At 38.2% G+C, this 22,856-nt stretch overlaps 1 long non-coding RNA gene across 1 annotated transcript in view; it reads left to right on the top strand.

The window, feature by feature from the left end:
- The first annotated feature begins 11,073 nt into the window (after positions 1 to 11,073).
- The window catches only part of LOC116439775, a 31,464-nt gene continuing 19,681 nt past the window's right edge, over positions 11,074 to 22,856 (top strand). The window contains exons 1-2 of the long non-coding RNA XR_004238271.1: positions 11,074 to 11,236; positions 17,408 to 17,650. This is a non-coding gene — a long non-coding RNA (uncharacterized LOC116439775). The remainder of the gene's footprint in view (positions 11,237 to 17,407; positions 17,651 to 22,856) is intronic.

The following is a 22,856-nucleotide window of genomic DNA, read 5'->3' as shown; positions in this document are numbered from 1 at the left end:
CTGTGGGAATGGGTCTGTCATAGTGTGTGGAGGAGACTGAGGGGTGGGGAACTTCCATGCAAAGAGTCTGTCCTCATTTAGCACACAAAAGAGAAGCCCTATGAAAAATTCAGAGCAAAAGAAGCAAAATTACCTGCTTTTGGCCTGCATAGCTTTTCATAGGGTGCTACAGTTACTGAAAGTTTTTATCAGATCCCTGGAAAGCAGAATGTAGCAGAAATTACCTTTCTAAATCCACATTTATTGATTGGTATTATTATGGGCTATGACTCTGGCCTTTGAGAGAACATCCACCTGTTAATAATGTGATTCAAATAAGGGCATTGATGTAGAATTCTGAAGTGATTTTAAAGTAGAGGGCCTGAGTTTCAAACATAGAAGTAAGTAACTGCTGTTCTTGCTAAAATGAATATCGAAGTGTGCTGTCTGGCAGGTATTACCTTGCTTTGAGAGTTATTTTCAAAGATCAGTTTCTGGTCATAATCTAGATATCATAGATTAATTTGCATCTTCACAATCACTGAATACACATATCCATGTACAGGTATATTCAAGCCTAACTTCCAAACTTGGCATAATTTAAAAAATAAATTATGAAGTCAACCATATTTAGGATATGGAATTCAAGTAAAGAAACGACCTTGCCTGCTGGAGATGTTACAGCCAGCTCCTCCTTACAAATATTATGTGTATATAACTATATAATCAGACTCCTGTTTCAAGTGTGTTTTCTAGTGATTCCTTCGTGCCTTTTTGTTTGCTACTTGGAAATGCTGTGAACCTTTTTATGGGGCAACATGGCTTTCCCTGCGGGTGCCTGAGAGATATGCAATGTTTCTTGCTGCTGTAATTCTGTGGCTGTCAGCAGGCAGCTGGCCAGAGAACCTTTATTTAGCAAATGTGAACAACTGGAGAATTTTGTTTGCAAGATTGACGCGACATGCCCCAATTTACTGAGAGCAATAACAATGTTTCTCCCCCACTGAATAGATCTAGCCTGAAGCTCCCTGACATTAATAAATGACTGGATCAACCCCTTTCCCCTCCCTATATTCTTCTAGCTACAAGTGTGAGGTATAGACACATAAGTAATACTAGCTGTAATTTGATATAGAAGTTGGAGAAGAGCAGGGGAGAAGAAAAACTCTTCTGGTAGCTTTTGTAAAAGCTAGTAGTTAAAATGTGGTGAAAGATTACTCATTAGCTGGATATTACTATATTGTTTTGTAGTTTCTTGAGGGAAAGAATTAGCAATCCAGCTGTTAATTCGTATTCAAGGTGTTTGTCAGGTAAGACTGGAATGAAATATTTAATCTGAAAACAAGGTTGAGTGAAAATTTTCAGTAGGAGAATGGAAATTGGGAGTAAAATTCACTGGAAAGATCTTCTTTCCAAAATGGCTGTAGTCAATTTTGGTTCAGTAAATTGACTAATGAATTTGTGACAATCTTGGAGCAGAAATAGGATTCTAGGTGGTGCAGATTCTACCTAAGCTCAGACTGTCAGCAATTTTAGGAAGTCTTTATCCTAATTGGTTTAGGACATTTCTCCCTCTTCCACTTCAGCTGTTTGGGGTTAAATACCTGTTCTGGGAAAAGAGCAACTGCATTTCTGTAGACCTTATTTATAATGACTTCAGCATTTGCTATTCATTTGGAAATTACCAGTTTCTCGCTAGTTTACTTGCTGATGGATCTTACTTTCCTTCTTTGTTCATTCTGATCTGCCATGGTTACATGCACAATCTCTTTCTCTGCAAGGCAGATGTGTTGTGGATGCTAGCAAGGGCTGGCAGAGGAATTTTCCTGTGAAACTTTTCTTTCTCATAAGAAAGTAGTTAGAGAAATCCAGCTTCTCACAGCTTCTCTGTGAAAGCTTTCGTTCTCATGCGAACTGGATGGACAGCAGTTTGAGAGAATGTAAACCATTTCTACACCTGCAGGTTGTTGTGGGAACAGTGGAATTGTTTTCAGTCTTGTGAGAATAATATTTGGAAATGGGTGTCTTACTGCTCAACCTATCACCTTGAGAGGTGGTGGGTGAATAGGCCAATCATGTAATTTCTTTATTGCAAACCACACTATAAAAGATGAGCTTCTCATTAAAGGGAGCGGAGCCCTTGCTTCGGCCATGCCATCTGACCTGGATTTACATCATGATTTTTGTCGTTCTCTGGGGATAACAGCGACAATGTGTACCTATCAGATGTGAGATTTTTCTGGCTTTTTGATTTAGAGGGGACTTATGAAAGTTTCATGTCTATTTTGTGTACATTTTCCTTAGACAGTTCTTCTGGTGTTCAAGTTAATAAAAGGAATTGAGTTTAAACAAAAGGCTTAAATTTGATTTGACTAAACATGTGAAATGACTGACTTAGCAGGTAGACATTGAACTAGAAGTCTCTGTAGGTCTCCCTTTGTCTTGAAATATTTAAGTATTTATAATATGTTTGGACAAATATCAGATGCCTTTGTGGATCACAGAGAAGCCTGGTAGCAGGTGATAGACATGTTTCACTACAAGATTTTGGGGCTATGATTTGAACCCAATGTTTCTGGGCTTTGGACTACTTGAAGACCTGTGTTGTTTTAATAAAGCCTGTATCTTTATTCTAGAGAGAATCATAGACTATCCTGACTTGGAAGGGACCCATGAGGGTTATCATGTACAAGTCCTGACTCCACACAAGGCAAACTAAAAGTAAGACTATGTAAGAGCATTGTCCAAACGCCTCTTGAATCCCCACAGGCTTGGATCCATGGCCACAAGCTGGGGAGCTTGTCCCAGAGATGAGTATTGGTTGCCTCACTATTTCAGTATCCAGTAGAGCTATTTTGACAGTTTATGGCTTAGAATGTCCTACGTTAGGTAATTACAAACTGGTGAACAGAATTAGTCACTTCTGAAGCTTTTGCCGAGCCACGAAACTATTTCAATTCCAGCTATAGGAATGATAATACAGATTTCAAGGGTCCCAGTCACTGCCTTGAGCAAGATTATTCATGTTAATTCTTAATTGTTTGTATATATATGCATTACAAAAATGGATTATCATTTGAGATTTTTCATTTGTGATATTCATATACAGATTCTTGAAATTTTCTATTTAGTAGACCTGATGGGGAGGAAGAGGTAAAGCTTTAAAAGCTTGGTTTTCTTAACTTTACTATAAATAATTCATCTGTTTATGCTGTAGGTTCTAAACTGCAGATATTTTGGTTGCATTTTTAAGCTGCATCCAGTGTGAAAGGAAACAAACTCAATTTCTATGTTGGTTTTTGTTCTGTGATACTTTTGCTTCAAATGGTGCCCTCATGATTTACAAATATAAACGTTCTATTTCCCTTGTGAGTGAATATGTCACATCCTGGTTATATATGTTCAACAACAGGCTTGCTAACATTTTCACTTCATATGAAGAGGGTTAATTATGAACTAGACTACAGATCTCAAATACATCAGCAAGCTAAGTAGCTGGTGACTGCTGCAATCAGTTAACTGCAAGGAAATGAAACAGGACTTATTTACATTTAGAGTGATGCCTGAGTTCTTAATCACCTCAAAGCATTTAAAAATTAACTTTACTACCAACAGCTCAAGAGGCATAATGAACCCCAGGAGGGAGTTTTCTTCTCTTTCATTTTCATTGAAGCCATCTATTCATTTACATCAGACTACTCGCACTCCAGTCTGTTTTCCTACTAAAACCTCAAAAAGTTTCCTTATTTCATTTTCTTAAATAACTTGTGGTTCATTTAGTATGCTTCATCATAAATTAGTATTAAACTGTGCAAGAACTCTTGGCAACTACTGATGAACATGCAGCCTCAAATCCTTTAAGGACAAATAGAAGCAAACAGCTTAGTATTTCTGTGTTTTGTTGTAGATGTAACTATGTATTTAAAAGGCAACAAAATACTTTAATTATCGTCTTCATGCTCTCCCGAGCTTTTGCACCTGCACAAGGACATTTTATGATTTCATACACTGACAGAGCCATGCTCCAGAGAGGGAGCTACGCTGTAATCAAATGAGCAGCCAGCAGCCTGAGCAGTAATGACATTTGACAATTGGCAATTTAGAAGATGGAAGCAAAGATATTGAAACTAGTACGAATTCTCCAAGCTTCCCCACATAACTTTGTTTTATCTTGACTATTATTTGCCCTGAATCTCCTAATAGGAGCAATCCTTTCATAATAAACTCAGCCAACCCATTATTTCTGTACACTTTTTTTCCATTGCTACAAACATGAAGCACTAACACTCCCAAAAGTGGCCTATTCCCTTGGGAAAGGTCTCAGTTATGAGGGAAAAAATATCTTTTCTTTGGAAGTTTTCCTTTAAGGTTTGAACTATTTTCCTGGGCTATTTACAGTTGAAGTGAAGGTGATATTTTGAGGGACAACAGTAATGAAGACTACAGCAATCCAGCAAAAGTTAATAGATGTAAAACTTAAGAAGCAGCTTTTTCTTAATTGTGATTTAATGCAGAAATTGAACTAAGGTGTTTATATATCTATTAAGATAAGTAGAAATGCTATCAGGGCAGATTATTATTATTTTTTTCTTAGCATAAGAGACAAAATAATAATACCATGGCAGTACTACAGTAGATACCTAGTTACAGTAGATATGGATGTGTTTATTCAGTATAGTTCTTTTAACATTTGTCTTGTATCTGCTCTTTCAATGAAATTTTAGTCATAAATCTAATAAACTTATAAATGATTTGTTGTAACAGCTTTTGTTACTTGATTTTTTAATAACACAATTACATATGCAACTAAAAATCTCAGGTCTCTAATTACTTGGGCTTCTTATGGGACAGTGTCATCAAACTGAAGAAGTGTTATGGGGTTTAGCTGTTGTGTGTGAGACATCTGAGCCCTCCTGGCTGCCAGAGCCACCCTGCCCTGGCTGCTTCCCTCTTCCTCTCTCTGGCCACATTACCTCTGCGCCCCTGACCAGCTGCAGCTGCTTGGTAAATTGGACGGAGGAGTTGATCCTTTAGAGAAATAGGTGGTGTTAGCACTTGTGCAGCCTGGGGTGGTGTGGAGGTGGAAATAAATTCCAAGGAGGGGAAAAAAAAATGTCATGGTTTAGTCCAAGCTGGCAACAAAGTACGATGCAGATGTTCAATTTTCACCCCATGGCCCCATTGGCATGAGGAGGAGAATCAGAAAAAAAGATAAAACCTGTGGGTTATGATGAATAGTTTAATAACTGAAATAAAATGTAATAACAGCAACAACAATAATGAAAAGGAAGACAACAAAAATAGAGAAATAAAACTCAGGAGAGACACGTGATGCACAGTGCAACTTCTTACCACCCACTGACTAGAGCCCAGACTGTCCCGGAAGAGCAATCAGCCCGTCCCAGCCAACTCCTCTCAATTTATGTACTGCAAGATGTTCTGTGGTATAGACTATACCTTTGGCCAGTTCAGATCAGCTGTCCTGGCCATGCTCCCTCCTGGCTTCCTGTTCCCTCCCTCACTGGCAGGGCAAGGGAAACTGAAAGGTCCTTGATTTAAAGTAAGCACTACGAGCAACAACTAAACCACTGCTTTGTTGTCAACATTCTTCTCATACTAAAACCAAACCCAAAGGACTAGGAAGAAAATTAACTCTATCCCAGCTGGAAACAGGACAAGAAGCAGGGTCTAATTTTTTTTAGATAACCATGTCATCTCAGTACTGTCAATCTGCAGCCTCAGAAGAGAAAAAATAATGGGCTCGTTGCATTTAAGGGGAGATAAATGGTTTCATTTGAGTAAACTAGGCATTGATGCTACAGTTGTAAGGAACAATTGTCTATGAAACAACTACAGTTCAGTCTTGCAAATCCTTTTTCAGTCACAAGGGTGACCGTTCTGCTAACAAAATGTCCTTATCTTTTTACTGAGGTGATAAATATTATGATTGGGAGACGGATTTTGCTGTATGCTGTCCTGGGGAAAGATGTGACTGCTGATCGCCATCACCTTGGGGGAGGCTGGTACGATATCTGATCACCTACTGGTAAAGCTTGAGAGATTCTTTCCTTCCTTAGCCTAAAGCTGTGTAGCTGATATTGCTGTGTCTCTGCAGGGGAATTGAATATGACACATGGCATGGCTGGGGACAAGTATGGCTCCAGCAATCTGTTTTGGAAGAGTCAGAAGGTTTTTTATAACACTTTTAAACAGAAGAGTGCTGTCATGTATTTATTCAACACTTCAAATCTGCAAAATGATTCTCATATAACTTTCTCATGACGAATCTCGCTGCCTCTTGACGTTCTCTTTCAAAACTAACAGCTTTTTCCTCTCTCAGTGCCAAATTGTCCTGACCTCTAGGGTTTTCTGTAAATACCTTACTTAGGCTACAAAGAGCCAGAATATGAAATTAAAATAAATTTAAAAATTGCTTAACATTTTCTTTCTTATTTGTTTTCCTATCCTGTTTCTAAGCTACCTCCTTTAAATTTCTTTTCCTTTTTAGTAGTTCCTTTGTTATGAGCCCTGTCCAATTTAGAAAAGTCTAAAAAATATGCTGTTTTCTTATCCTACAGTTTCAACCTGTTTTGATATAGATGGCTATGCAGCAAATCTGTCAGGTCTGAAAGACTGAGCAGAACCCCATCCTGTATTTACCAATATTATGAGTAGCCCACTTTCCTCTCTCCCTGTAGCAAGTGCCACTCACCATTAGTTGCTGGATAAAAGCTCTGAGGAGAGTTTCACTCTTTGGTATTTTCCAACTGTTTCATAACTAAGTGTATTTATTTCGTCTCTAGAAACCATAGTTGTCTCTGGAGTTTACCTCTATTTTCTTCTATAAAACCAGCTATAGTTTCATCTTGATTTATATTTGTTGAGTGGGAGATTCAGATCTGTCTGTCAGTTCAGTCAAACTCTTTCAAGACATCTACCATGTGAAAGGCTTTGATGGAGAAGAGTACATTTAAAAATGTTTTTTCACTATCATTTCATAGAGATGAATTTTCCTGGCTGGTATTACTTGTAGCCAGTGGTGCCTGGATCCCTCTTGATTTAGTTTTAAATGACTCCTGATATAAAGGTCTTTAGGACTCTTATACAAAAAGTATACTACTATTTCCTTGTCCTTTATTTCAACCAAAGGCTTGTAATGTACTTTTATTGTTTTGATTTTTTGTGACATTGATTTTGAAGGATTTATAATAATAGAAATAAAAATAAATATACAATATAAATAATATATAATTACAAAACAATATTTTATATAACATATAAAGAAAATATTATACTCATTCAGAACATGAAAAACTTATACCATAAATGTTTCTTCATACACATGTCCTTTCATGTGGCATATAGATATTTGACTCTATCTAACAATGGAGATGGTCTGTATGACTATATTTGATGTGATATATGGTATTAAGTCACTGGTAGTTATAAACTTTATGCAATACTTTTTAACTTTCTTAAGTCTGTTTTCTTAATCTGTCTTCATGGTTTCAGAATGTGGGACAGAATTTAAGGTTGATTTTTACCTGGAAGAATGAATATCTCCATTGCCTAAGACAAAAGCAGCTAAAATTAATCTGTGAGGGTTTTGCAGGAATTTGGGATGCCAAAATACTGCAAGCATTCATAAATAGGGAAATTTCACTCAGTCATTTCCTCCTAGCCTCTGACTTTCCTAAAAGTGATTTTATGTGGAGCATGTTTAGATACTATGGTTTTGTAGGAAATTAATGTCAGGTAACAAATTGCTAGGAATGAATTATCAATGTGCTAACAGAATTGTTTAGATCCAGGTACTCCTCAGGCACTGCCAGCATAAACAGAGCTGAAACACTAATTCCTGAGTGTTGCCTGCTATTGCAGATTTAGTGTCCTGCTTTACATAGTTCGCACGGAAGGAGCTAGAAAAAGACAGTCTGGCAGCTGACTCCTTTGGGAATCCCTGCTAAAATGAAATGTATATTTCATTAGGCCATCCCAGGGAACAAAATTTTAAGTAAACATACATTTTAAGTGAGTAAGCATTTGTCTACTGGGAAGCTGTGCATGGAGCTTTATTTTTAGATATGTATACTCTTCTTTCAGATTGGGGAATTACACACATAATCCACAAATAGAGAACATGCTAGTTAATTCTTAATATCTCTCTAAACACAGCCTTGCAAGCTAAATTAGTAAACGCTATAGCAAGGATTTTCTCTGCATAAGGCTCAATTTCGCTGCAGTCAATTCAAAGCTCTTCCGTCATAAGAGTGTTCCATTGATATATAAAATTTGCAATGGGTCTGGTTCAGTACTCCCAGAGAACACATTTTAACTGGAATTGCCTGCAGTGACTTGAAGGTAACAGGATATTTAGAACAGTCTTGAATATTTTCATGCATTTGTCTGACACTTTTTCTGTAGCCATAATTCAAATTGTGTACGTTGGTTTATCAGAGACTGGCCACAGCAGATTTTTAGTCTATCATGACTTTAAACATCTGTGGGGTACATATCCATACCTGAGATAGTTATTCAGGCTCTCCTTATTTCTGGTGAGAGAAATAGATACTTTTGTAGTGTATTCAGATAGTTTTAGATCTCTGCTTAGGATGAGACCTCTAGTCCCTGGACTGTGGACTAAAGGCACAGAGACAGGGATGGCTGCCTCAGATCTGCAAGCCTGTCCCTAGCTTGAAGTCACAGAAACTACCAATGCTGACTAGCAAGACTGTTTTTGTGTGAAATCCTGTAGTTACATCTTTAATATTAATAATTTTTTAGAATTCAGTTTTTTTTAATATGTTTATTTGGAAAAATTGGACCTGCATGATAAAGAAAGAAAATTTGATGAATTATTCAGTGCTTTTCTCTTTCTTCACTTCTGTAGTTCAACAGAGCTATAAATAAAGGCATTTATGTATGTAGGTATGTATGTATATATGTATATATGAATATTTGGAAAAAGTCTTTAGTACAAGGCAGAAACAGTGACTGTTGCTTTTTTGCACTGCAGTTCAAGCTTACTGCTATGATACCTTTTCTGAATGGATTGCATCAGTCTAAAAGAATAGATTGTCGATTATGCCAAAGAAAAAAAACAAAAATAAAGTAAAAAACAATGTCTTCTGATCTGGACCCTTCATTATTCTAAATCCTGTTGTATTTTTCAGAAAGCACTCAGATCTTACTGCTGTCTACCAAAAATAGCCACATTAAAATTAGCAGCACTCAAAGACAAGTTAGAGGGTCATTCCAAAGATTTTAGGGTACACAGCACACCCTGTAATCATAGAATCACATAATCATAGAATGGCTTGTGTTGGAAGGGACCTTAGAGATCATCCAGTTCCAATCCTCCTGCCATGGGCAGGGGCACCTTCCACTAGACCAGGCTGCTCAGAGCTCCATCCAACCTGGCTTTGAACACTTCCAAGGATGGGTATATATAAAATTGATTAGCCGGTCACAGTAGACTGATTCTTTGTTAATAAGACTTAACAATTGTACCTCTTTTTTACATATATATGAGCTCTTATTATCAATAAGAGGCATACGTGGTTTCAAATGTATTAATTCCCCTTTGTCCTTACTCTGTGAGTAGGAAAACAGGCCACTTGGGAATGAGATGCAGCATGGTTTGACAGGGCTACATTTAGTCCATCTTTCAACCAGGAAGAGTCACTGGGAAAAGGTTCCTCTGCTGTGTGCCATGTATCTGTTGCGTGACCACACCACTGCCTCCTTTGTGAGGACTTGGTGTAACAGGTCCTTGAGCAATTTCATGAGGGATTGAAAGCAAAGCTGCAGAACTACAGGAAAAAACACACAGAAGAGATAAAGACTTCATGGTGCGTTTTCTTCCCCTGTCCCATTTACTTTTTACATTGCTTATATCAATATCCAAAATTGCATCAATATTCAAGAAAGGATTAATCCCAAATTCAGCAAGCCAGTATAAAATTGGAAGATCCTATATAAACTAGATGCCATTTTTTTCTGTCCTGTGACAGGAGAAGGAAGTCAGTATTTAAAATGTGTGTGGATGGACCAAAGGTCAGTCTATGCAGTTAAAACTGGTTAAAACCCAGCCCCTGGCTCAGTGTAAGATTGGATGACGGACTGTTCATATTTGAGCATACAAACATAGAAGCTGTGAAGGTAGAAGACTGATGGTACAGGACTGACTGAGCACAAGCAAGAGGAAAAAACCTGCTTCTTGTACAGTTCCTATTTTCCTGATACTTGGTTTATTTTTCATTTTTTCTTTCTTTCCCTTTGCAATATGCCAGCTGCAGCTTAATGGGATACTCAGGTGGGCAAAGGATGCAGGTCATACAGTTCACTGGACTTAATAGTTTTCAGTTAAAAATGAAAGGAGATCACTATTGCACACATATTGCAATTTGCTATTGCAACTCTTTTACTGTTTACGGTTGTTGACATATTTTTCCAAGCACTTGTGTAATAGTGTATTAGAGACTTGTGAAGGGTAGATATAGGTAAGCATAGACACATTAGTTCAGACCATTATGTATAGTGTAAAATTCGTATTGAAGTTGATGTATAAAATACACTTTCCGTATTCTAATCTATTTATTTTTTTTTCCTGATACAGAAACTACCTAAATTTAGCATTTTTAACATTAGAGAACCCATGGAGGTCATGAGATATTAGATGTCCTTCCTTCCTTTGCAATGTCTTTCATTTCTGGGCAACATGGCAGTAACATGAGATCTCAAGAGCCTTTATAAAATTTGTGCTTTAGCAAACAAAAAAAGATTATTAATTTTCTGATCAATGCTCTTAGAGGTTATTTTTTTTTGCATTGATATTGTATTACAAATGATAGATTACAACTTAATAAAGGCATGTCTGCTCACTTCCAGCTGATGGTGTCAAAAATAACTTTCAGTGGCAGCATTCAGAATTGTTAATGGTACTATTGTTCTATGCTGAAATCCTTGACCTAAATATTTATGATTAATTCTGTTCTACAGTACACAACATTAGTGCCCTGCAATAGGACCATGTAAGCAAGAGTAACATGATTATTCACATGCTCCCAGAGACAGTGGTAATGCTGGGGAGTGGGAAGTCTGAGCCCTTGGATCCTGGAGGTTTCTCACTTGATCATTTTCTGTCTCATTCTCTCTCTGCAGATCAAACATTCCCTGAAGTGTGGTAGAAGGCAGGAAGAATGATGCTTGCTAATTTGAATTTCAGAAAGCACCTAAACTTCATTCTGATCTCCAGGTAAGCGTCTGTGAACCACTTGGCTTTGACACTTGTTAAAACTTAATCACATTTTTTTTGGTGCCAAGCTACCTTATACAGACCAAAGAGAGAAGCATGCGTGAGCATGTGCTGGTGTTTGTGGGGGAGGGAATACTTATTTGTTTGTACAGATGATGTGAAGTGAAAAAAACATTACTCTGGAAAGGATGAGATCAGTTTATGAAAAAGTAGGAGAGATTACGTGACAAACTGAAAACCTTAAACTACAGGTGATCTGATACAGTTGCTCTATGCAAGATCTCAAGGAGGAAACATCTGGGAACACGTAAATTACTAATTTAGATCAGGCTTTATTTTCATGTATTCATTCTCTTCCTCTTTCCCCAAACTGCTTTTTAAAAATATCCTCAGGCATGTAATGGGCTATATCAAAGTTTGTTCTTAAACTGTAGCTGTCAAAAATAAGGGAGAAGTAAAACAATTAACATATTCTAAATGTCAATGCTAGCTAGATAGGGTCTCTCTCTGAAGATCTGGATAGCTACAGAGAAGTTTGCAACATGTTATCTATACTGTGAAACTCAATATTAACCACCTAAAAGGTGTGTGTGTACAATGACCAGTGACTCAAAATGAAGACTTCTGCTTTAAATGCCTCATCATCACTGTTAGACTGAAGACTGCAAAATTTTTTCTGTGCTTTCACATACATTAGGGAAAGAGTTAGTTTCAGTCAGGACTGGGCTGCCTCTTTTGGGAGTATTTGAGCCATTGGGTTTTGCCAGCCTGGATGCTTGTGGGAGGTCTGTTACATGATTTTATGCAAATATTGCATATGCCTGAAGTCCTGTGCGGAGATAACCACCCATGTTGGTGCTGATGCAAGAATGACTCACTGTCCACTTTAGATATCAGACTAAGATATGATTTGGTGCACCAAAACTTAGGAGCCTGTGTTCCTCATAGAGTCACTGGGAAGAGGTGGGCACCTCTGAACGATGACTTGTGCAAACTGTCAAGGAGGATGGTATGAATATATCTCATTGTGACTGCTAGCAGACTAAATACATTGGACAAACAGTATGTCACTTTTGTGGTGTGTTTAGTAACAGCAAAGTCAGCTTGCCTGTTTCATGCTTGTGTAAGAATGGCTTAATGAATGAAAGGGAAAAAATTCCCAGGCTTCCTGGCAGGGGTACTACATGGGGTGTTTGGCACAGTTGCAGTCAGCACTGTGCATGTGATTGTTGAAGTGGGAAAACAAACCATTAAATTCTGTGCCATCCAATCCAGGTGCTGGAGATCCTGTGTGACACTGAGGAATAGAGCAGAGGCATGTGATACTTTAAACATATTTTCAATCAAATGATTACATGCAGCAGCCCTGCTGCATCCCGTGTACTTTCTGGAACAGGATGGTATATGAGCACTTAACAGTTTTGAACAGTGTAAAATATTGTTAACAGGCATAGTGACCTTGTCTAGGATGTTCAAAAGCAAAGTGAGGAGGGTACAAACAAAGATAGTTTGCTCTCCATATTCTTGGTTGACAGGAAAGAAAAATGTGCTTAAGCTGTAGCAGAGAAGACTCCAGTGAGACAAAAGCCTTTCTGAGCAGCACTGAAAGAGGCTGCATACAGGTTGTGAAATTGTTGTCCTCAAGAATCTCTAACTTGGGAAAATACATCTGTTGTGTCTGCCATGTGGGGCTGAGCACTGCTGAGCATGTGGTGAGGGCTGGCAGGGAGATGGTGGTATCAACAGCTGAGATTTGAGCTGCAGTGAACACCCGGGCCATACCCGGGAGATGGTTTGATAAAAAGTGCAGCTTTGGCTGGGTTTTTCTAAGGCTGACACCAAGACTCTATTTCTGTATCAGTGGTCTCAGCCTTCCCTGACATGCAGCCTTGCTTTATTAGCAGGGAGGAGTGAGGCTGATTCTGTCAGCAGAGCGAACCAGGAGTTGTGCTCACTGCCAGATATTCAGAGAGCCATCAGGAAGGGTTTGTTTACCAGAACATTTTTCTTCAGCAATTTTCCACCTTGGAATGGACAGTGATACTTTTCACATTTGTTGTGAGCACTGTTTATAGCTGAGCAGCAAGAACTGAGTTTGCAGCAGAACTGACACAGTCAGCATGCAATGTTGATGCAATGCATGATTTCTCCCCAACCCCAGACATAATAGAACATAATCTGCAATATACATTGTATCTATAAGCACAGTTAATCACAGTGATTAATTCTCATGATCTCTTGGCCTGTTAATAAGGTGAAGAAATATTGCTTGACAGATAATGGATTGAGGAAGAACGTTTCTGAATCACTGTTTTACTTACTGTGGACACATCACTTTGCTTCTTTGTGCTTGGTGAAATCCCCAGGGATTATTCCATCTTTCTGAAAAAGCTGAATACAGATAGATTCAGGTCAGGATATCCTGGAGATAAGAATATGATGCATACTGTTCAATATCACTGTCTTTTCATAATGGTTCCTAAATTTTTGAGAAGATGTTTGTTACTATTTTTCAATCTATCAATGCATACGTAGCATTTTCTGTTATTCTTAAAAAGCACAGGCTTGTTCTTAATGTAAAAACCGGACTTTAAGGAACTTATGGTGTAAATGTGTCTTGTCACTGGAGAAAGGCTGTGCTTGTGAACTGCAAACTGGCAGTGGATGGTGTGGAGCTACTTGGATGGAGCTTGGTAAAGATGTAATAACTCCCCTTTGATCTGCTGGATATGTGTCCAGTGTCCAAATAAAGGAGAATGCAGGCCTATTCCCTATTTCCATAGGTTACCAGTCACATCACATTGTGATCCATGGATCAAAACTGAGGCCAAGAAGGTAGGAAGACAGGTTAGACCCTCTCCTTCCTTTGCCCTGCTTATCCAGGTTTCTTTCTCCCCTGTGGCACATGGTGCCTGTACCCTGGTGGGCAGCAATGTTTTGACAGGGCACTACGCAGGGACAACAGGAGGAGGAGGAGGAAGAGGAAGCCCAGCAACTTTCTTGCAGCATACCATGCAAGCACTGACTGCAGCTCTGCCCTCAAGGATCTCATTCTTGCTGACAAGCCCTTATTTGTACAGGATGTTGTAATAGTGGTTTACATACTGGGTGATTGAGATTGTTGGTGTGATAGCTGGACTTCAAGGCCCAGTGTCTTGTGGCTCTGTTGAAGGTGTCATCAAGACAAACTGCCCTGTCTGCCCACCCTCCCACACCTTGCAGCAGCCTCTGAGGGGCACTGAGAATCCCCAGTGAGGGGAGGCTGCACCTCTGGCTGTGTCTCAGGTGTGCCCTGTAGGAGCAAGGGCTGTACACAGGGCTGCACCCACCTTCAGGCTTGCAGACCCTCGGTAGCTGAGCTGGCCATGGCGGCATCTCCACAGTTTGCCTAATAAGGGGCCCTTGTCCTTATGAGCATCTCTGTGCCCTCTTATCCTTACTCCATGCACAGGCACAGCCTCTATTTGCAAGTTCAGACGATGTCAACACTTGGGAAACCATGAGGAGGGCTGACACTGTGGGGCCTGCACCTGGCTGTGACCCTGGTTTCCTCCTCTCTTTCCCAGCCATTTTCTGAGACCCTGTGTCTTGTGTAGGGTTGCATGGAAGGCTCATAACATCTACACAGTTTGGAAAAACGGGAGGATGAGTAATGGATGACTTACTGCACACCACAGACCCGGCGCCCCAGGATTTTCTCTGTGCTTACCCATAGGAGGTACAGCTATGGATGCTGGGAATGACTCAAACACCTTTAGTGTGCAGGCACACAGGGTATTCTGGACACTCTCAGGAGCTTTCTGTCTGAGTGGTGTAGACACAAGGAACCCCTGAAATGTAAGAGTTCTGTTTTTATCTCAGTGGCAGAATACAAAATTCAAATCAAATCCAACTCTGTCCTTAAGCTGCTTCCAGACAGCAGACTAAACTTTCCTGACTCGAACAGGACACATGAGATAGAGGACCAAGTCTGAGTTTTCCAAACTGAAGCAGGATCTAGTCAGGAAAAACCCCAACATTGTAACAGGAAATAGGTACTTGACTAAGGGGGTGTGGTATGTATTTGTGAAGGCTTCAGACTGTGTGCAGGCTGTGTTTCAGCAGGAAGGCTCCAGGTATACATATTTCATGTCAGCAGGCGTGTTCCTAAATCCATCTGCCCCCCTGTGCAAAGCCTGCAGTCTCAGCCTGAAGGTCCTCTGTACACACCTTACGTGTTGCAGGATGTATGTAGGGTTTGAGTGGAACGTTGTCCATGAATGGATAAAAACCAGACAAATTATGGAAAATAAATTTTGAAAGGAAAGGGAATGGCCTTCTGGAGGATGAGGAAGACAAACAACACAGGGACAGTCCAACGATGTGACGGATCCAGAGGGAGCTCTAAAGCTCCAACACAATTATTCCTGGACCTTGTCATCTCAGCTGCTTTGGCATGTCATCCAATAACTGGGAACAGGGAATAATGATCAGAGCAGCAGTAGGTTTTGGTTTTGTATAGCTCACCATAAGCTTTCTCTTTCCTGTCCTGTGTATTTGTTTTTAAAAATAACTTTAAAACCTCTCTCAAACATTATTTTTGATGACATTGATTTTTGAGAATTCCTGCTGATGAAGTAAAGAAACTTCCTGAAATAATCTTTTCTCTTAGTGCTATATTTTATGAGGAGTCCCTAGTAACTCACTTTTATTAGAAAATATGTACATATATAGATTTGTTCTAAGTACAAGGATCCATAATGGGAAGTGTGATCTTGTGAACACTTTTTCTAGAATATAATTACAATTTTGAGTAAAGTTGTGTGAAAGACTTGTGAGTTTTATGAGTGCACAGCAACAGGGACAGGTAAAACATTGCTTTTAGCAGCAGCTGTTCTTTGCTATTCCCTGTTATTTTTTAAGACTAGGAAATGTGCTTTATGAAAGAGAAGGACTTTCAGATGTAGTGAGGGTAAGCTCAGCACATTGCCTTCTCACTGTTCTTGGACTTGGTCCTCCCCAGCTTTGTGTGCAGAATTTATCTTGGCCTCAGTCATACTTTTCCACCCAGATGGAGGTGGAAGGTCTGTTTAACAGTGCACGTGTGCTATTAAAGCACTATAGAGAGCTGGAAACGGAAGACATCACAGGCTTAATTAAACATTCATATGCCATTTCTCTCAGAAATATTAAGGTAAGAAATGACAAAGGCATAGAGGCTACAACAAAGTAGAGACTATTTGAATCTAGTTATGTCAGAGAGGATGGGGACCTCCTTTCCTCTTAATGGCCCAAGGTGTAATTTTCACTATTTCATCTGTCTGAGAAATTTAGAGGAGTGTCATCCAGACTGCTTAAAGGATTTACCTCTGAATGGTATGCTGATACATGTATCAAACCTATAGGTTAGTTGATAATCATGCTTGTATGATTTAAATACCATCCACAGTATTACGTAACTAATGACCCAGTGAGAAGTTCAAGAGTGGGAAAGAGTGATAAGAATTGATATTTCTGAAATAATGGACATGGCAGACCTACAGGATAGAGAAATTGATTTTATTTTATATACTTTTCATTATGAAGAAACAGAAAACTGTTGAGCATGCAGTAACCTTAGAAGCCAATGCAATATGGACTACTCACAAAGGCATTCACTTTCTGCAGATATAATTAATAATACAACTAACTTTTTGGATCAATTAAATATTTGGACAGAAAGCAGTGGTCTGCTGTGAAAAATCTGTGAGAAACCTGTATATGTCCAGTTTCCATTCCTCTGCTGTAGTCATTAGCACACTGACTAGTTGAAGAGATTGATTCCTTGTTTAAGGCATTCATTTTACTTTCACTTTTCGTATTCAGCTTCGAGTATAATGTTCTTAATAGAGATAGATATTTAGTACCACAGTGTATACAATAGAGCAAGGGTAGAAAGTTGCATACTGTTTGATAATAATACTTTTTGTGCAATATTTATGAGATCCACTAAATCAAAAGTATGCTCCGAAAGAGGATTAATACTGAAAACCAGTCCTCACTGTTGTTTGGTTTATTCCTCCTTAAAATTTCCAGCAATCAGGAAAACTCCCTGTAGGTCTATTACTCATTGCTTATTTGGCCTTTCACACTGTATTATTTCTCTCACCTCTAACCTAATTCTCCCTTATTGCAATCTTTTCTATTTTTCAGAGATTATGGAAAACAATTAATTGCCTGCTTTCACAAAAAATGTCTCTGAAAACTGGAGAACTGCTGTCAAGCCTCCTCCTAGTCTTTCCCCTCCTGGATTCAGCTTTGCAAGCTCAGTTCTTGCAGTCTTATGCTAGAAAACTTTTTTTAAAGTTCATACTTATTTTGGATTTTGGGACTTTCTCCAGCTGGTTGATGTATTGTATTGACATGTGATAACCTGCAGTGGTCACAGGGATCCAGGTAAAGAATTAACAGCTCTGAGTAGAAAGAAAGGAACGTTTTTTGTATTTAACATAAAATGTACTAATTTTATCTAACCCAGCATGATTGCTTCTTAGCCAGTTGTACAGTTTTATTGTTTGTTTGTGATCCATTCTAATTGCCAGATTCTTTTTTGCACTGTGTTTGTCTGATTAGTCATTCTCCCTTTTATATTTGTGCAGGTAATTTTACTTGTACAGGAACATGTGAATTCACTTAATTGCTTAGCTGGATTCAGATTTCTGCTGTGCACCAAGATCATTTAAAATATACATTCTGCACTCTGATGGGTTTGAAGTCTTTTTAGCTTAGTGTAATTTTCAAATGCAAAAAGCATCTTAATCACCTACCAGTTCAACAGTGAACATGTCATGCAGATTCTTGCAGAACCTGACCTGATGCATCTTCCTCATTTAAAAATGAATCACTAATAACTAGTGGTAACTAATTCTGTGAATAGGATTTCCCAAATAACTACCTACCTCAAATCTGCTTGTCTATGCAAGTGTCCTGTGAGATGTCAAAAGCCAAAATCCAGATGCATGACAGTGTTTTTTCTCTTCTGTCCATAAATCTTGTTATCTACTGTAGACAGAAAGAAATTTGCTCTTACACGATTTATTTATTAGAAATTCTTTTGTCTCTTACACCATGTTTATATTCAAAATTCTGACAAATAGACCTTTCCATTATTTGTTCTGATATTTTTCTGGTAATTGAAGTTAAGCTCTTCTCCTTTTTGACATTTTAAAAGTAAGTGTTTGCCCTTTCTAGTCTTCTGGAATTCTTGTCCCTCAAGTTGTTAAATACAATTGTTAATGGCTAATAAAATGTTTTCAGTGTTCTCAGAACTGAATTACACCAGACCTAGCCAACCTGAAAACAACTACATTATCTACGTAGATTCTACCCTTATTTTTTCTTTTTTTTTGCCTGATTTTCACTCTTCTATTTATGATTTTAATGGGGTTGGCTATGACATTAAAACTGATCTTTTAAGCAAAGGCTAAAGCCAAAAGATCATTGAACACTTTCAAGATAAAGTAATAATGCTGTAAGTATGATAGCCTAAGAGTATAAGCAAGGAAAGGTAGTGGAGAAAAAGCAATCTCTCCCATTAAACCAATTGATGTAGCTGGAAAATAGACAAGCATCTGCCTCTGTAATGGGGTTTGTGTTCCTGAAGACTTTTTTGTTTTTTTACTACTAAATTAGTCAGTTTAATAAAAGGTATAACTTTGCTCTCATGGTCCTGAGTCAACACTTTAGCCTATTTGCCAGTAATTAACTGTATTTTGTTGTTAACTGTTATTTTAATTTTTTCTCTTCTTAATAAAGCACTTAAAAGTGTCTTCTTATTATGTTTTTTTCCCTTTCAAATTCTTTCACAGACATGCTCCTGACCCCATAGGAATATTTCTCCTGTAAGTTTCTGCCATCCTTTTATACTGGCCTTTAGTAATTTGTGCTATGTCCATAGTTAATTTGATCATGCATCTTTTTATGTGTCTTTCCTGGATATTGGATCATCGAGGAATGCATGATCAGGCCAGACCAACGTCCTAGAACACAGTGTACATTTCCTTTAGACAGAGATAATAGGGGTTGTACAGCTGCTATACCTAGTGTAGGAGGATCTCAACTAAAGCAAAAGGGAAGAAGGCAAGAAGTGCTTGCAGTTTAAAAAGTAAATGAGACATGAGGGCTGATATCATGTAATGAGAAATAAGAAGCCTGCTGATGGTTTATCTTTTAATATATTTACTTTTGGTTCCCCGTAAAGTAATACTAAAACAATAGAGAAAAATATTTCTGAGTACCTGGAGTTGTCTATAGGCAACTTACTGATTCCATAGGTTGTTTTTGGTTTTCTTTCACTTCTATATAAAACATGAAGGACTAAAAAAATTGGCCTCAACATGTTAATAGCATTAAATACATATGTGGACTTTGAGACATACATGCAGATGACACAGATTTTTTTTTGTCTATAGAATTATGAATTTTGTGATCATGGGGAAAAAAAAGTGTGTTACAACAATGGATCATTTGATAGCTGTGTGTTGTAAAATCCTCCTCTATGCACAAGTTGAAATATGTTTAGTTAAAGGTTCCATAAATGCAGAGTTAGATGGCCTCATAACCAAGTGAAGAGAACAGCATTTGGAGACAGAATTCTTCTGAGCAGCTGTCAAGCTTCATTGCTGAAATGGATGTATTCAGCTGTATGTGAGAGATAGAGAGCTGCATTTCAAAGTAACATTTTATTACACACTTGCTTTCCCAAGGGCATCTGAACACAGGTATTTTGGGCTAGTTTCAAACCCTCATTTCATTTTTATCAGGGCTAATTGTGATGATATTCTAAATACTCATATATAATGCAGAAGCCTGCTGAAGCCTCAACTCTCCACAAAGTATTTTGTAAAAAAGATGATACATATCTGTACATCTGAATATGGAATTTTAAATGTGCATGTAAGCATAGAATCGATAGAAATTCTCTTAAAGCCAGTGAAATATAGGAATCAAAGTGCAAAGTCTGTTTAAACAGTTATAATTATTTATGAAACCTTGGAGACATGTTACCAGTGATCTCTCTGTTCATTGTGTTGGTCTCTCTTGCTACCTCTCCAAACCTGGCCATCTTTCCTTACTTTTATAGGTGAATGGAGAAAGAGACAAAGGGTTGTATTTCCATTAGTTTGTGTGTCTGGCTCTGCTCCTCCTTTCCTGTTTCTCTTTCCAAGTTTAGCCTCAATTTCTTTTCTTGTGCTCAGTCAGTGATGATTTCTTGGAGAAGCATTGGGCATCAAGATTGCACATTATACATATAGAGTATTATATAAAGTTTAATACACTTAAATGTTTATTGTAACACACTAAACCAATGTATTCCTTGAGCTGAGGCTCAGGATAGAATGATGTGTAACTGCTTGGAAAATGTTAGCATGCTCACTGGGCTTTACAATGTAATTTCTCATGAGATTGGCTCTAAAGAAGAGTCATACTTTGCCCATAACTTAACTTGTTCATCCTTGACTTCACACTTGATAAACAAGAAATAAAATATATATTAGGAACAAGAGCATTTTTCAATCTACTGCAAACATAGATCACTAAATCATAAATCAGCCAACTATGTTTTTCTCCTCCTGCTTCCTCTCCAAGCTCAATTAAGACTCAACATGTTTTTCTTCTCCCTAGTTTCCTTTTATCTGTTCTCCTTCTCATGTTTCCATGTCCTTCCCCCCATACTCTTTATCTGATGAGGCTAGTGCTGTGGGATAATGAGGTAATTCCTGGTAGTGTTGGAAGTCCAAGACACCTGGATGATATATTTTTTTTCTATCCCAGACTGGGTCAGATAAGACCTTGGGTATTTCAGTGCTATATGTTCAGGTTAAGTCAGTCCTTATGGGACCCAATAAAATTTCTGTGTACTGAAAAATATGCAAACGTCCATCTTCAGATATGGTGGTTTTGGTCTGGAAAACTTGATTTACATGAGTGGCTAGGAAATAGCCTAGATGTGTAATGAACTGAAGTGTTTTACCTTTGTTTTCATCCCATCCAACACTTTATAGATGTCTAACCCCTGGCTCTCTTCCCTTGGCATGGATCCAGTTCTGATTTGGCACTGACTTGCTCTCCATATGCAGTGGATGCTCCCAATCTAGTGAATTTTTAAACACAACTGCTTTGCATACACTGTGTAAATGAAATATTAACCCCTCTCATCCTTGCAACTAAATGTTACCCCCCAAAAACTACGCAAAAAATACCATTTCAAAGACTACTTTTTTCGACAGAGCCTAATCGAAATTAGTTCTCAAAGTAGTTTCCATATTTTTAATTTTATGTAGTCATTAGAATTGCATGATTATTCCTTAAAAATTGGATTAATTTAGATTCAATAAAGCAATTATAACCAGCAAAGGGATTAACAATTAAGAGACCTCCAAAAAGGCTAATTACAGGGCCAGTAATTTAGCTGACTGTGTGATGATTCAACTCAGATTCCTATTTCTTAAGCTTTTGTGTACTCACTCTTCTCCCTGGTGCTTTAATAGCAAGCTTGCATGCAAACACTTGCTTCTCTGTGACTGAGGCCTGTGCTGCTTTGGGCCAAAATTGATTGCTGAAGTTACGTGACTGAAGTGCCTCAGGTTAAAAAAAAAAAAATCACTAAAAGTCAAACATCCAGTAGACAGCTATGTAAAGTGTGCAGCCTGACAGTCACTAATGCTCACAGGATGGAAGAAGTTCTGCAAATAAGGTCAATAGAATTAACACTCACCCCTTAAATATCAAAGATGTACTGCTGACAACATTTGGGGGTGATCCTAATTGCAAACCACCTGCTACATGAGCATATGTGGTCAGATGCTTTTTCTTCCTTACAGTAACAGCTCTTCAGGTGATATTATGAGCTCACTCAGTCATATTTCACACCATTTAAGAGCATGGATGGCCATGATTGTGTAAAGTCCTGTCTCCTTTATTGTTCAGATCTCTCTGCTGACATTAACCCTCACTGCTCCACAGGAGCTGTACCTGTTTATTCCAGTTGAGGTCACACACATTTATGCAGCCAATCAATAAACATGGACACAATGATAATATTTGTTTGCTGATTAAATAAGTAGTTTAAATCTGTTTAAAGTAAGCCAAGATAGATACTGCCACTCTCATTTCTGTAAAACAGTGAGGTTTAGGTTCTGACATGTTGAAATCAAGGAAGTTTTCACTTAACCTCGGGGGGGAGCTTTGGGTCAGAACCACAGTCCAACTGTTGGGAACTACAGTTTATTTCTAGCCTTTTGTAGAATGTATTCCAGAAGTATTTTCCCTTATTTAGACCCTAATTCTGTTTGTCTTCTCATATTTTCTCTTTGAAGAAAAAAAAGCCAAACAAGAGAAAGCAGAATTACAAGTGTCTCTGAAGGGGATGTCATACAATCATTCAGTCATCATTTATTAGCTCAGCAGTACAAAAACTGACTCATGTCTCACTTTTTCAGTTTTCATTGTCCTTTCCCCACCCTAGACCTTGCTATCAGCCCCAGCAAGTAACTAGTATTAAAGACCTCCTCTTGCTTTTCAAAAATGGAAGAAAAAAATTAGCTTTTTATTTTTTTTTCTGATTGTCCCAGTTTAGTCCCTGAGTCTCAATGGGGTCGTG

Source organism: Corvus moneduloides, chromosome 1 (assembly GCF_009650955.1).
Source record: "Corvus moneduloides isolate bCorMon1 chromosome 1, bCorMon1.pri, whole genome shotgun sequence".
NCBI lineage: Eukaryota > Metazoa > Chordata > Aves > Passeriformes > Corvidae > Corvus > Corvus moneduloides.
The sequence above is the reverse complement of the archived record's forward strand: the minus strand, read 5'-3'. Positions and strand labels throughout refer to the sequence as shown.